Source organism: Macrotis lagotis, chromosome 1, assembly GCF_037893015.1.
Source record: "Macrotis lagotis isolate mMagLag1 chromosome 1, bilby.v1.9.chrom.fasta, whole genome shotgun sequence".
Classification (NCBI taxonomy): Eukaryota; Metazoa; Chordata; class Mammalia; order Peramelemorphia; family Peramelidae; genus Macrotis; species Macrotis lagotis.
The window spans coordinates 210365348-210377131 of NC_133658.1; the positions used below are offsets into that span (position 1 = coordinate 210365348).

The following is an 11784-nucleotide window of genomic DNA, read 5'->3' on the forward strand; positions in this document are numbered from 1 at the left end:
AGGGGGTGGTATGTGAACTTGGGGCCTCTTGGCCCCAGGGCCAGTGATCAGTCTGCTGCACCACTCAGCTACCCTACAACACATTTAAGAAGAGGGACAGAGTGATAGGAGAGAGAAAATATAGTGTATGGTAGTGGGGTAGTATGAATGGAGGCAGTTGTAATCAACAATGACAGCAGTGGAAAAATATTGAAGTAGGTTTTGTGGTGGACTTATCATAAAGAATGTGATTCACCCACGACAGAGCTGGTGGTGATGGAACACAGACTGAAACACATTTTTCATTTTTTTTTTATTTTTATTGTTTTTCACTTTATTGCTCATGAGGGTCTATATTTTGGAGGGGAGTGATATGATGCTTAATTTTAAAAAGGAATATTTTAGTAATGTGTAAAAAACCTCCTTATTTGTACAAAAATAAAAAAATGAAAAAATAAAAGTAAAAAAAGTTTACTGCTGTTTTATATAGCCACAATAACCAACCAACCAAACAAACAAATAAATAGATAAATAAATAAATTGTTTCTTTCTGACTGCTTGAAGAAGTTTCTCTTTTATCTGATAGTTCTGAAATTTGGCAACAATATACCCTGGTGTTTTCATTTTGGGATCCCTTTCTGGATGGGGTAAATATATTATTTCAATAGATATTTTGAACTCTGGTTCCATGATTTCAGGGCAGTTTTCCTTCAAAAGATCTTGAAATATTGAACCAGGATTTTTTTTTATCCTCAATGTGTTCAGGACCCCAGTGATTCTTAGGTTGTCTCTCCTGGCTCTATTCTCTAGGTCAATAGTTTTGCCAATGATGTATTCTATGTTTTCTTCTATTTTTTCTAGTTTTTGGTTTTGTTTAACAGATGCTTATTATTTCATGAAATCATTAGTTTCCACAGATTCCATTCTTTTTTTTTTATAAGGTAAATTTACTTTTACACTTTTGAAAAAGTATCAATGAAAAGCAAACAGTATCTTATGGATAATAGTCAAGAATTTAAACAAAATGATAAGGAAAAGAATTGTGCCTTGAAGACATTTAAAAATTATAGTTAACATTAACATTAGCAAAACATTATCTTAAGACACACAAAGAGTTTACCTTCTTTCTACATGGTAAGATAATCAGAGATTATCAATGAGGTTAAAGAACCAATCAATTTGCAACATAAAATTTTGACATTTAAAAGTGAAATGTCATTGTGAGAAAATAGTTTACACAATTGAAAACAAACCTTTAAATGAACTATTCAGTTTAGCACAAAGTTTGATGCAGTACCAATGACTAATTGGGGAAGAGTTGCTTATGAAAAATATGTCACATTCAGATAGTACCAAAACCAGAAATAAATATGAAAGAGGATCTAAGACTCTTGAAAATTGGGGGGGGGGGAGTCTTTCTAGAGAAGCTCTCAAAATTAGCATATAAAGAGGACCCAACTTCATTGCAACATATAATAGATAAAGGATATTCCAGCTAGATGTGGCTGACTTTCTATGCTCATCTGTCTTTAAGTCCTAAGGGACCATGAAACTCGTGCATCTACATCATTAAAGTACCTTCTTCCTTGAAGCTGGGCATCAGTTGGAACTTTATATAAAAATAATTTTCCCCCCTATTTCCTCATGTGATACTGCTAATAATGTGCATAAAGTTTTCCTTAAAATTATTTCACCAAAATTCTGAAAAAGCAGATAGTCTAAGAAACTAACAACTTCTAAGTTAAAATTTGTTCATACATGCAAAGTTCTAACTTGTTTAAACTTCCTGTCTTTAAACAGTGATATAAAAACTAAAATCCTATGATCTTTTAGGGATTTTAGGATGTGCTCCCTAAGCTATTTCCAGTTTAGATGAAGAAAAATGACTTTGGAAATAAATAAGCAATTTAACCAATTAATCACTCCCTGTGGGGAAGATGACCACATTATTCTGTCCACCAGTGGAGCTGCCAGTGAAATATGGCATTGTATTTCTAATACTTCCATAACTTTGAAAAACTTTAAACTTGCCTCCAGAGCAAGTTTTCATTATGCAATAAAATTCTCAACTTGGGATAGCTAGTTTGTGCCCATCTTTGGAATATGCCTCTTGAGTAACTGCTTCCTGTGTCAACTGACTAATTTTTTTTTCCAAATGGGGTCACTTTCATTTGATTTAGAACCTTCTATAATTTGATTTCCATTTTCAGATTTGGCTCCTTTCTCACTTTCCACCTGGGACTCAGAAAGCGGTCCCTCCTCTTTTTTACCCTCTACCATCACCTGGGGATTATTCTTTTTCTTTTGCAGAGTCACATTCATTTGACTTGAGATTCTCCTTGTCTGTGTTTCCAAATTCCAGTTTTGCATTGTTTCCATTTCTTACAGATGCATCCTGTCTAGGGTTTGTTTGAGACCCCTCTCTATCACTCTTGACCACTTCCTGAAGGTTGTATTTTAGGGACAACATGTAATGTTTGACAACACTCAGGCAGCAGACAGCCTTAATGATCTCAACCATGATGGTGTACTGGGGATTACTAAGATCGACTGTATTTTCAGGATTGAGGGAACCCACTATTCCTGCTAGCTCTTTAATAACTTCTCTGCTCATGTGACTATTATTTCATGCTGTGTAAATAATCTGGAATTTCCCTTTATTTGGTGCTTTAAACCAAGGTTCCAAGAAGGTTTCAGCATATTTTTTTTTCATATCTTCTAAGAAAGCTTTACATGAGCCAAATATGGGCAACATGCATAAAATAACCCGTGTTTTCTTCTTCTTGGTTGTGTACATATCCTTTAGAATATGGTGTACAAGTTTCTCAGGTTCTATGCCAAGCGTTCTAATGAAGACCACATTATTTGCTCCACTTTCCAATAACTGGAATCGTCTTAATCTCAATTCTGTGGAGGCCTGAATCTCACTGACTTCCTTCTTCAAGGCAGCTTCTGCATCATCTTCCTCTTCCTCCTCACTTCCAGATGGTTGCTTCTCTTTGTCTACAAACTTCTTGGGCCTGTACAGGTTGTCCCTGTACTCGTTGAGCAGGCTGTAGGCCTCCTCCACGCACTTGCGCTCGTTCATGTTGCAGGTGATGAGGATGCCCTGCAGCCTGGGCTCCAGCTGTCTCGGACTGCCACCCCCTCACCAGGCCCTCTTGGCCTGGATGTACTGAGCCTTTCCCCGTCATTTCATGCCACCTGTCTGCGGGGGCTGCTCCGTTATTGCAGCAATCATGAAGAAGTGGGGGACATTGGAGAAGAGCTCCATTCTTTTTTAGATAAGAATTTTCTTCATTCAACTTTTGCAATTCCTTTTTCCAATTGGTTAGTTCCATTTTCTTATGGAGTTTTCCATTTGCACAATTGTTACTTTGAATTATTTTCTTGTTGTGAGATGTTAGGTTTCTCTTGGCTTTTTTCCCAATTTTTCCAATTGGTTTTTAAACTCCTTCCTAACCTCTTCTAAGAAGTCTTTCTGGGCTGCAAACCAATTCATATTATCCTCAGAAATTTTAGCTCACTCTAAATTAAAGTCTTTGTGTTTGAGGTAGCTGTCAATGGGCCTGCCTTATACTGGTCTTTCTTCATTTTCCTAGGATCTTGTGTTGGGCAAGGTACTGGTTCCGAGACATTTGGTTTTGAAAAACAGTAGAGGCATTGTTTACTGGGTTTAGTAATTCCAAGTGGGTTGGCCTCTAGGGGGTGCTAGAGGATTTATCTGGATTGTCCAAAGATTTGTTGCCCATTGCTTAGTTCTGGATGTTTGGGTGGAATAGTAGGGTCCGAATATCCTTGAACAATGTGGTCTGGGCCTTCATGCTATGTAGTTAATCTTTTTATTCAGTCATTACTGAGATAGATCTATGGCCTGCACCTGACAGATGGGAGAAGGGGAGGGGGAAGATAGGGAGTTTGTTACTATGTTTGCTCTGGGAAGAGTACATTTCACTTACAGGAATGGGAGAGTTGGGGCTCCACTGGAAATACATAGACTCCGCTGAAAATATGTGGCACACAGCCCTGTTCTTCCAGGCCATTAGAGCTGACTGGATTGATGTCTAGCCATGCTGGAGCTCTTCTGCCTGCTGTGCTGGATTGATGTCTAGCCATGCTGTATCTCTCCTGACTTATTACAAAGCCAAAACCTTCCATGGTTTGTTCTCAGGTTAGTCCAGATCTTACCCCATTGCCCCTGCACTGGCTCTCTGCTCTCAGTCCCTGGCTTACCCATATTCCCCTAAGACAGACCTGTAGATTTGAGTTCTTTTAAGAGGCTCATTTCATACTCTTTCTGAGGGAAAGGCAGGACATCTTAGCACAGTGCCTGACTTCTCTCTGTCACCTTGGCTGGAAGTCAAAAATTCATATTTTCTTCTATTTTTTGCTTTTATAAATTAATTACTAATTCATTTTTATCCATATGCATGTGTATATGTTTAAATTACAAAATTTTCTCCTACTGTCACTTCCCAAACTCTCCCCTCAGTGGCCAACAATAGATTAGTATTGTACATAAACATTTTTGATAAACATGTGTACAGATTAGTAATTACCAGTATGAGGAATTAGGATTTAAGGAAAAGAGATACATAAGAGATAATTTATAGTGTTCATCAGATTCTGAGGTATTGGTTTTTCTTTCTTTTTAGTTTCTTCTATTTTGTCATTCTTGGGCATCTAGGTGGCACAATGGATAGAGTACCTTTCTTAGAGTCAGGAAAACCTGAGTTCAGATGTGACCTCAGTCAATTAATAATTGCCTAGCTGTGTGACCTTGGGCAAATCAGTTATCCATTGCCTTGCCAAAAAAATTCTATTTTTTAATTTTTTGGTTTTGTTTTCCTTTTTCTTCATGTCTCACAATTTTATTAGTTTCCATTTGTTCAATTCTAGTGAGCTTTTGTACCTCTTTCGTCTTTTTGATCAATTTTTCTTTTGAAGGAGCTTTTTCCTCTATAGAGAATGTTTATAATCTTTTTATCCTATGACTAATTCTGACTTTTGAGCTTTTTTACCTTCACTAATTTTTGTGACTTTTTATCTCACTATTTACTTGCTTTAGATTTTTTCTTGCATCACTTTCATTTATTTTCATTCATTTTAATTTATTTTTCATACTATTTTTCATATACTTATCTCATTTTCATTTTAAAACATTTCTTAGAGCTTTCAGAATTTTTGAGGGGATTTTGTTCAAACCACATTTTTTTCCTTTGAAATTTTACATTAAGCTTTTTTTGACAATGATAAACTCTGTTTGAGTTTCTGTCTTGATCTTCCATGTCAATATAATCCTTTTTAGGGTCAGTTTCTTTTTTTATTTCACAGAACTCTGAAGCTGAACTAAGTTCCTTTGGGGAAAAAAAAATGTTTTACTTTGAGGTTGCCACTCCAGATTCTAATTTGAGACATCATTTTAAATTCTTTACAGGGGAATGTTGGAAGAGAGTAGGTGAGTGGCTTCCTCTTTTGCTCCCCCCTCACCAAATCTCTAAAATCAAAATCTTGAAGAAATCACAGCTTCTACATACAAGATGTCAATGATTAATAGGGCAAAGGAAAGGACGGGTTACACTTCAATCTTATTCATTCCTCATTAATGGTTAATGGAAGGGAAAGCCATACACACACACAAACACACACCCCACACACACACACACACACACAGACAGACAGACACACACACACACACACACACACACACACACACACACACACTAGAAAAGAAAGATAAATTTCACTTAATAAGGAAATATGGAAATGGGAAAATGGGAAATGAGAAATTACAGGGAATATAGTTTAAGAGATAGATTTGAAAAATTATCAAATGTAGCTGGTACTGGCTAAGAAAAAGTGGTGGATCAGTAGAGTAGATTAAATATAAAAGAAACAGAAGTAAATGACTATCAGAATTAAGTGATAAACACAAAATACTAATTTATATGATAAGAAATCACTATTTGAACAAAAACTGCTGGGAAAACAGTATGACAGAGAATAGGTATAGAACAACATCTCACATTCTATACCAAAATAAGGTCAAAATGGGTACATGATTTAAACATAAATGGTGATAATAAAATTGATAAGTTTACTTCATTAAGTTAAAAAAATTTGCACCAATAAAGCCAATTCAGCCAATATTAGAAGGAATGCAGAAAGCTTGGAAACAATTTTCACAACTGGTATTTTTGATAAAGGACTCTCTTCTAAAATATATAGAGAACTGTGTCAAATTTATAAGATTACAAGTCATTCCTCAACTGTTAAATGGTCAAAGGATATAAATTAGAAGTTTTTAGGTGAAGAAATTAAAGTTATCTAAGGGTCATATGAAAAAATTATCCATCACTACTGTTTAGAGAAATGCAAATTCAAAGAACTCTGAGGTACCAAACTACAACTATGGGGTTGACTAATATGACAGAAAAGAAAAATGATAAATGTTGATGGAAATGTGGGGAAACTGGAACACTAATGTGTTGTTGGTGGATTCATGAACTGGTTCAATCATTCCGAAGAGCAATTTGGAACTATGTCCAAAGGGCAATCAAACTGTGCATACCCTTTGATCCAGCAACACCACCACTATATCCCAAAAGAGATCATAAAAAAGGCACACAGACCTACATGTACAAAAATATTTAAAAATTGGAAATAGAGGGAATGACTATTAATTGGGGAAAGACTGCATACATTATGTTATATTAAAGTGATGGAACACTACTGTTTTGTAGGATATCATGAGCAGTAACAATTTGGAAAAAGGTTGTAAGATGAACTGTTGAATGCAATGAACAGGACAATAGTGTACACATTAACAGCAACATTACATGATGATCAATTATAATAACATTAGCTCCTCTCAGATCAAAAGTATTTTCAAAAGACATGTGACAAAAAATTGAAACTATGGCCAGAGAAAGAACTATGGAGTCTGAATACAGAACATAGCATGCTATTTTTTTACTTTCAAAAATTTGCCTTTTTATTATGATTTTTTTTCTTTCATTCTGATTTTTCCCACATGACTAATAAGGAAACATGTTTAAAATGACTGTACATGTTTAACTTATATAAGATAGAATGATGTCATCAGAAACTATTCCCAAAGAAGAATAAAACTGATCATACCATTTGATCCAGACATAGCAATGCTAAGGCTTTATCCAAAAGAAAATATAAAAAAAAAAACATTGGAAGTCCACATATTCAAAAAATATTTGTACTAGTTCTTTTTGTAGTGGAAATGGTTTGGAACTTGAAGGGATGCCTATCAATTTAGGAATGACTGTAAACGTTATAGTTTAGAGTGTTAGGGAGTACTATTGTTCTGTAAGAATACATGAATGGCCTTACTTTAGAGAAGCATAGGAAAAAATTACAGAAACTGATATTGAACCAAGGGAGCAGAACAAAGAGAACACCTTGAGCATTTTAACAACAACAACACTGTGAACTGATCAACTATAATGGATGCAACTCCTCTCAGCAGTCCAAACAGTAATTTAGTACAACCCTATGTGACCTGTTATGTATAATGATATCCACATCCTGGAGGGTGGAGTGAGAAGCACATAATCTGAATCCAGTTTATTCACTTTTCGAAAAATTTTTCTTACATTTTTCAAATGCAAAATGTCTGAAGAAGTTACAGTATGTTAATTTACTAGAATACTGTTTGGTTATAAAAATATTAATTGGCATGGCTTTAGAGAAAACTGTGAATACTTCATGAAATGATTCAGACTGAAGTCACTAGAAACAGAGGAATAATTGATGCAATAGTAATAACTTGATAAAGACAAACAATCCTGAAATACTTAGGAACTCACATCAGAATAAATACTTGTAGAGATTCAAGAGGCTTGAAGATGAACTATGCTTCTTGTATTCTGCTAGAGAAATGAAGATTAAGTATATTTGGAGAAACACACACACACACACACACACACACACACACAGAGAGAGAGAGAGAATATAATTCTTCATTTTTTAAAGGGATTTATTCCTCCAAGATTTCTTTGTGACATTGAAATCATACAAACAATCCTTATTCCTAACAATATAAATTACTCTCACAGTGGTCTTTAAATTTTACTTTTAGTTTTTTTGTATATGTTTGTACAAATACCTAAGGAGAATATTATAGTGATTCATTTATCATTTGCCCCATGGCTATTTAGTATTTCTCACAGAATCTATCTGCTAGATCTTCTATGGTCACAGCCTTTTGAAAGTTCCATTTCTTCTTTACAACAATTTTTACTCATAAACTCAGTGTTCCTAATCTAAAATATAGTCTATATTTTCTGCCTCCCTCCCTCTAGTAGCTCCCTAGTGAACTATGTGAGCGGGTGATCTTATTTGTTGAGCCAATTTTGACTCTCAGCTATGCCTAGTCAAATTATTAACTCTTGCTGACAATTTTTCATACATTGTGATACACAGCCATTCAGATGTATTTATAACTTTTTATATTTTATTCCAGGATATCCAAACCTCCATTTTAATTAATAAAGTAACCATGTCAATGTTTAAAAAAAATTATGGGAGAAAATGGAGGCATATCCACAGCTAAAATGGATGACTAAATATTGAAATAGTTGGCAGATGCATCAGGGCAGGCAGAGGAACTGTTGTGTATCTTTTTGGCGGCAGCACAAAAACAAAGTATCAGCCATGCCATGTTGCAATGTAATTGATTTCTTTAGGTTGAAACTATTCCTACTTAAGTTTCTGTTGCTTACTGCTCTTAGTTGGGAAGAATCATATTCACTTGATCCATTTATAACTGCTTTACACAATGGTTTCCATACTTTCAACTGACTGTGTCTTTCTACTATGATATATTTTCTTTAATGACAATAGTCAGTGAGGATGAGGTTCAGAATAGTTTTGAAAGATACTCAGATTAAAACAACTCTTTATAAAGAAAAAACTAAGTCAAGTTAATTGTAAATAAATTCAGAAAAATTTAGGATTTGAAAAGACCAACAAAAAGCAGACAATTAATTTGATGGAGACCCTGGATGATACAGCCTTTTTACTAAAACAGCAATAGGTTTCCCCAAGACTTCCTCACCATAACTCTAGGACTTCTTGCTTCTTCTCAAGTTTAGAATAATGTTTTGAACTATCAACTATTTAAAACTTTGTCCCAATTTATTTTTGATAAATCAATACACCAATCAATGTCATGCTGGTAATTGTTAGCAAATAGACTTCTATGGATGGTATTATACACAAATATCAATACATATGCATACTTATATGTAAACACATTATATATATATGCACATGTCTATGTATATATGTGTATATAAATTTGCATACGCATATATGATGTGCCTTTAAGTTCAATTATAAGCATTTTTCATATCATTTTATTAAGTCTATACAACTATCCCAAAAGATAAATGGGTCTGATCTATAATATTTGCTGTTTTCCAAACTATATTTATTCACATTGAAAATGTAACAATAAGATTTCTAAAAGTTGGTTAGACCTGGCTCCAGCATACTTCGGATATCACTACCTATAAAAGAGAAGCTAATTTAAAGGCAAAAAATATATTTAATTAAATCTGATTAGGAAACAATGATCTGGGGCATAAAGGGCCCTCAGTGGCAATACACTCTGATTGCCATCTCACTTTATAGATGAAGAAATTGAGGTCCATGACCTTTAAATAATTTGTCACACTGATTGAAAAGGTCAAAAGGTTGATTTGAATGTAAGCTCTCTGATTTGAGATCCTTTGTTTCCTCCAAATAGCCAATACTACAATGATTCCTCTGACAGCAATGAATTGTATCAAATTAAAGATATTCTGTCAAAACACAAAATGGTTGTCCTTCCTCACATCACCAGGAAAATGAAGGGGAGCCAGTCAGACTCCAAAGGTAGTCCTTTTGTCATTTTAATTACTTACAGAATCGAATCTTCCTCTCAGAACTTTCAATCTTCTGCTTCTGGTTTTTCCCTCAGAGATCAAATGGATTATTTCTAGTCTTCTTCCAACATGATACACCAAAAAATGCTCTAAGGGTTTCAAAACCTATGTCCTATGGACATTCCAATATATGACCCAGAATAAACCCTGACATAATGAAAAGAATGGATTGATTCTGCATTTTCTATCACAAGAGATGAGAACTGAGTCTGAATCCTTGATCTGCCACACATTACTATTAGCATCCATTTCGTAATATGAGATGTTGTAGACTAAATAAATTTTAATATCTTTTGTACAGTTTATATATTTCTATGATATTTTCAAATGTTTTCTAGTTTGACTAATATGATGGCCTTTCTTTTTTTGTAATTTTTTCAAATTTTATTTTGTCCCTGATTTTATTGTTTTGAAAAAATTCAGAGACACAAAATTCATCTAGAAGCTGACCTTAGGGTAGTTATTCAATAACTTGACTTATTTGGGTTTTTGCTTTTTTAAATTTTAATTTACATTTTTATTTATTTACATATCACTAAAAAAGTCTTGTTATAAGAGTAAATATAATCCCCTCTTCCCCCCTCCCCCACAAAAATTAAAAACTTCACAAGAAACAAAGTGAATGAAAGAGGAAAAATAATGTTTCAGTCTTTGTTCAGATACTATCAGATCTGACTGGGGTGAATTGCATTCTTTATCATAAGTCCATCAGAGAAGTTACTTCCAAATTTTTCCACAGTTGTTGTTGCTGATTGCAATTCCCTCCATTCTTTCCTCCTCACTAACATTTAATATATTTTCTTTTTCCTTTCACTCTGTCCCTCTTCAAAAGTGTGCTGTGGGGCAGCCCAATAGTACAGTGTACAGAGTACCAGCCCTGGGTCCAGGAGGGCCCAATTCTACATCCCACCCCAGAGACATAGAAACCACCCAGCTCAGTAGTCCCCAAAAGGGCAACCAATCCCACTACCTTGCAAAAAGTAAAAAAGAAAATGTGTCATAATTGACTATCCTCTCCCATGATCTACCCTCTCCTCTATCACCTACAGTCCCCCTCCTCTCCCCAGTCCACTTTCTCCCAGACCTGTTTTCTCCTTTTTTCCCTCTAAATTTCTATACCCTACAAAGTATTTGTGTTGTTTCCTCTCTGAGCCAATATTGATGAGAAAGAAGGCTCCCTCATTCACCTTCAGCTTCCCCTCTTCCATAGCATCACAAAAACTTTTTTTCTTGAATGAAATATCTTATCCTATTCTACCTCTCCTTTCCCATTCTTCCAGTACATTTCCTTTTAACCCACTGACTCCATTTTTGCAATATATTCCACCTTCAAATTCAGCTCTCTCCTGTACCTTGTCTACAAATCCTCCTTCTAACTACTATAATAAATGTGAAGGTCCATATGAGTTATCAGTATCATCTTCCCATGCCGGAATACATTCAGTTCGAATCATTAAATCTCTTACAATTAGTCTTTCCCATCCACCCTCTCTGCTTCACCTGAGTCCTTTAGTTTAAGATGAAACTTTCTGTTCAGCTCTGCCCATTTCAACAGGAACATTTGAAATTCTGCTATTTCACTGAATGACCATCTTATTACTTGGAAGAAGATTTTCAGTTTTGTTGGGTAGTTGATTCTCAGTTTCATTCCAAGCTATTTTGCCTTCCAGAATATTATATTCCAAGCCCTGCAAGCCCTTTATGTGCATGCTGCTAAATCCTGAGTAATCCTTATGAAATTTAAATTGTGTCCTTCTGGCTGCTTGTAATATTTTCTCTTTGATTTGGGATTTTGGATTTTAACTAAAATATTCTAATATTCATGTGGGTTATTTTTTGGATC

The 11784-nt window shown here is 34.8% G+C and overlaps 1 pseudogene; it reads right to left on the minus strand.

Moving 5' to 3' along the window:
• Window positions 1–2109: 2109 nt before the first annotated feature.
• Window positions 2110–3253, minus strand: LOC141521482 (THUMP domain-containing protein 1 pseudogene; annotated as a pseudogene).
• Between the last annotated feature and the right edge of the window lie 8531 nt (window positions 3254–11784).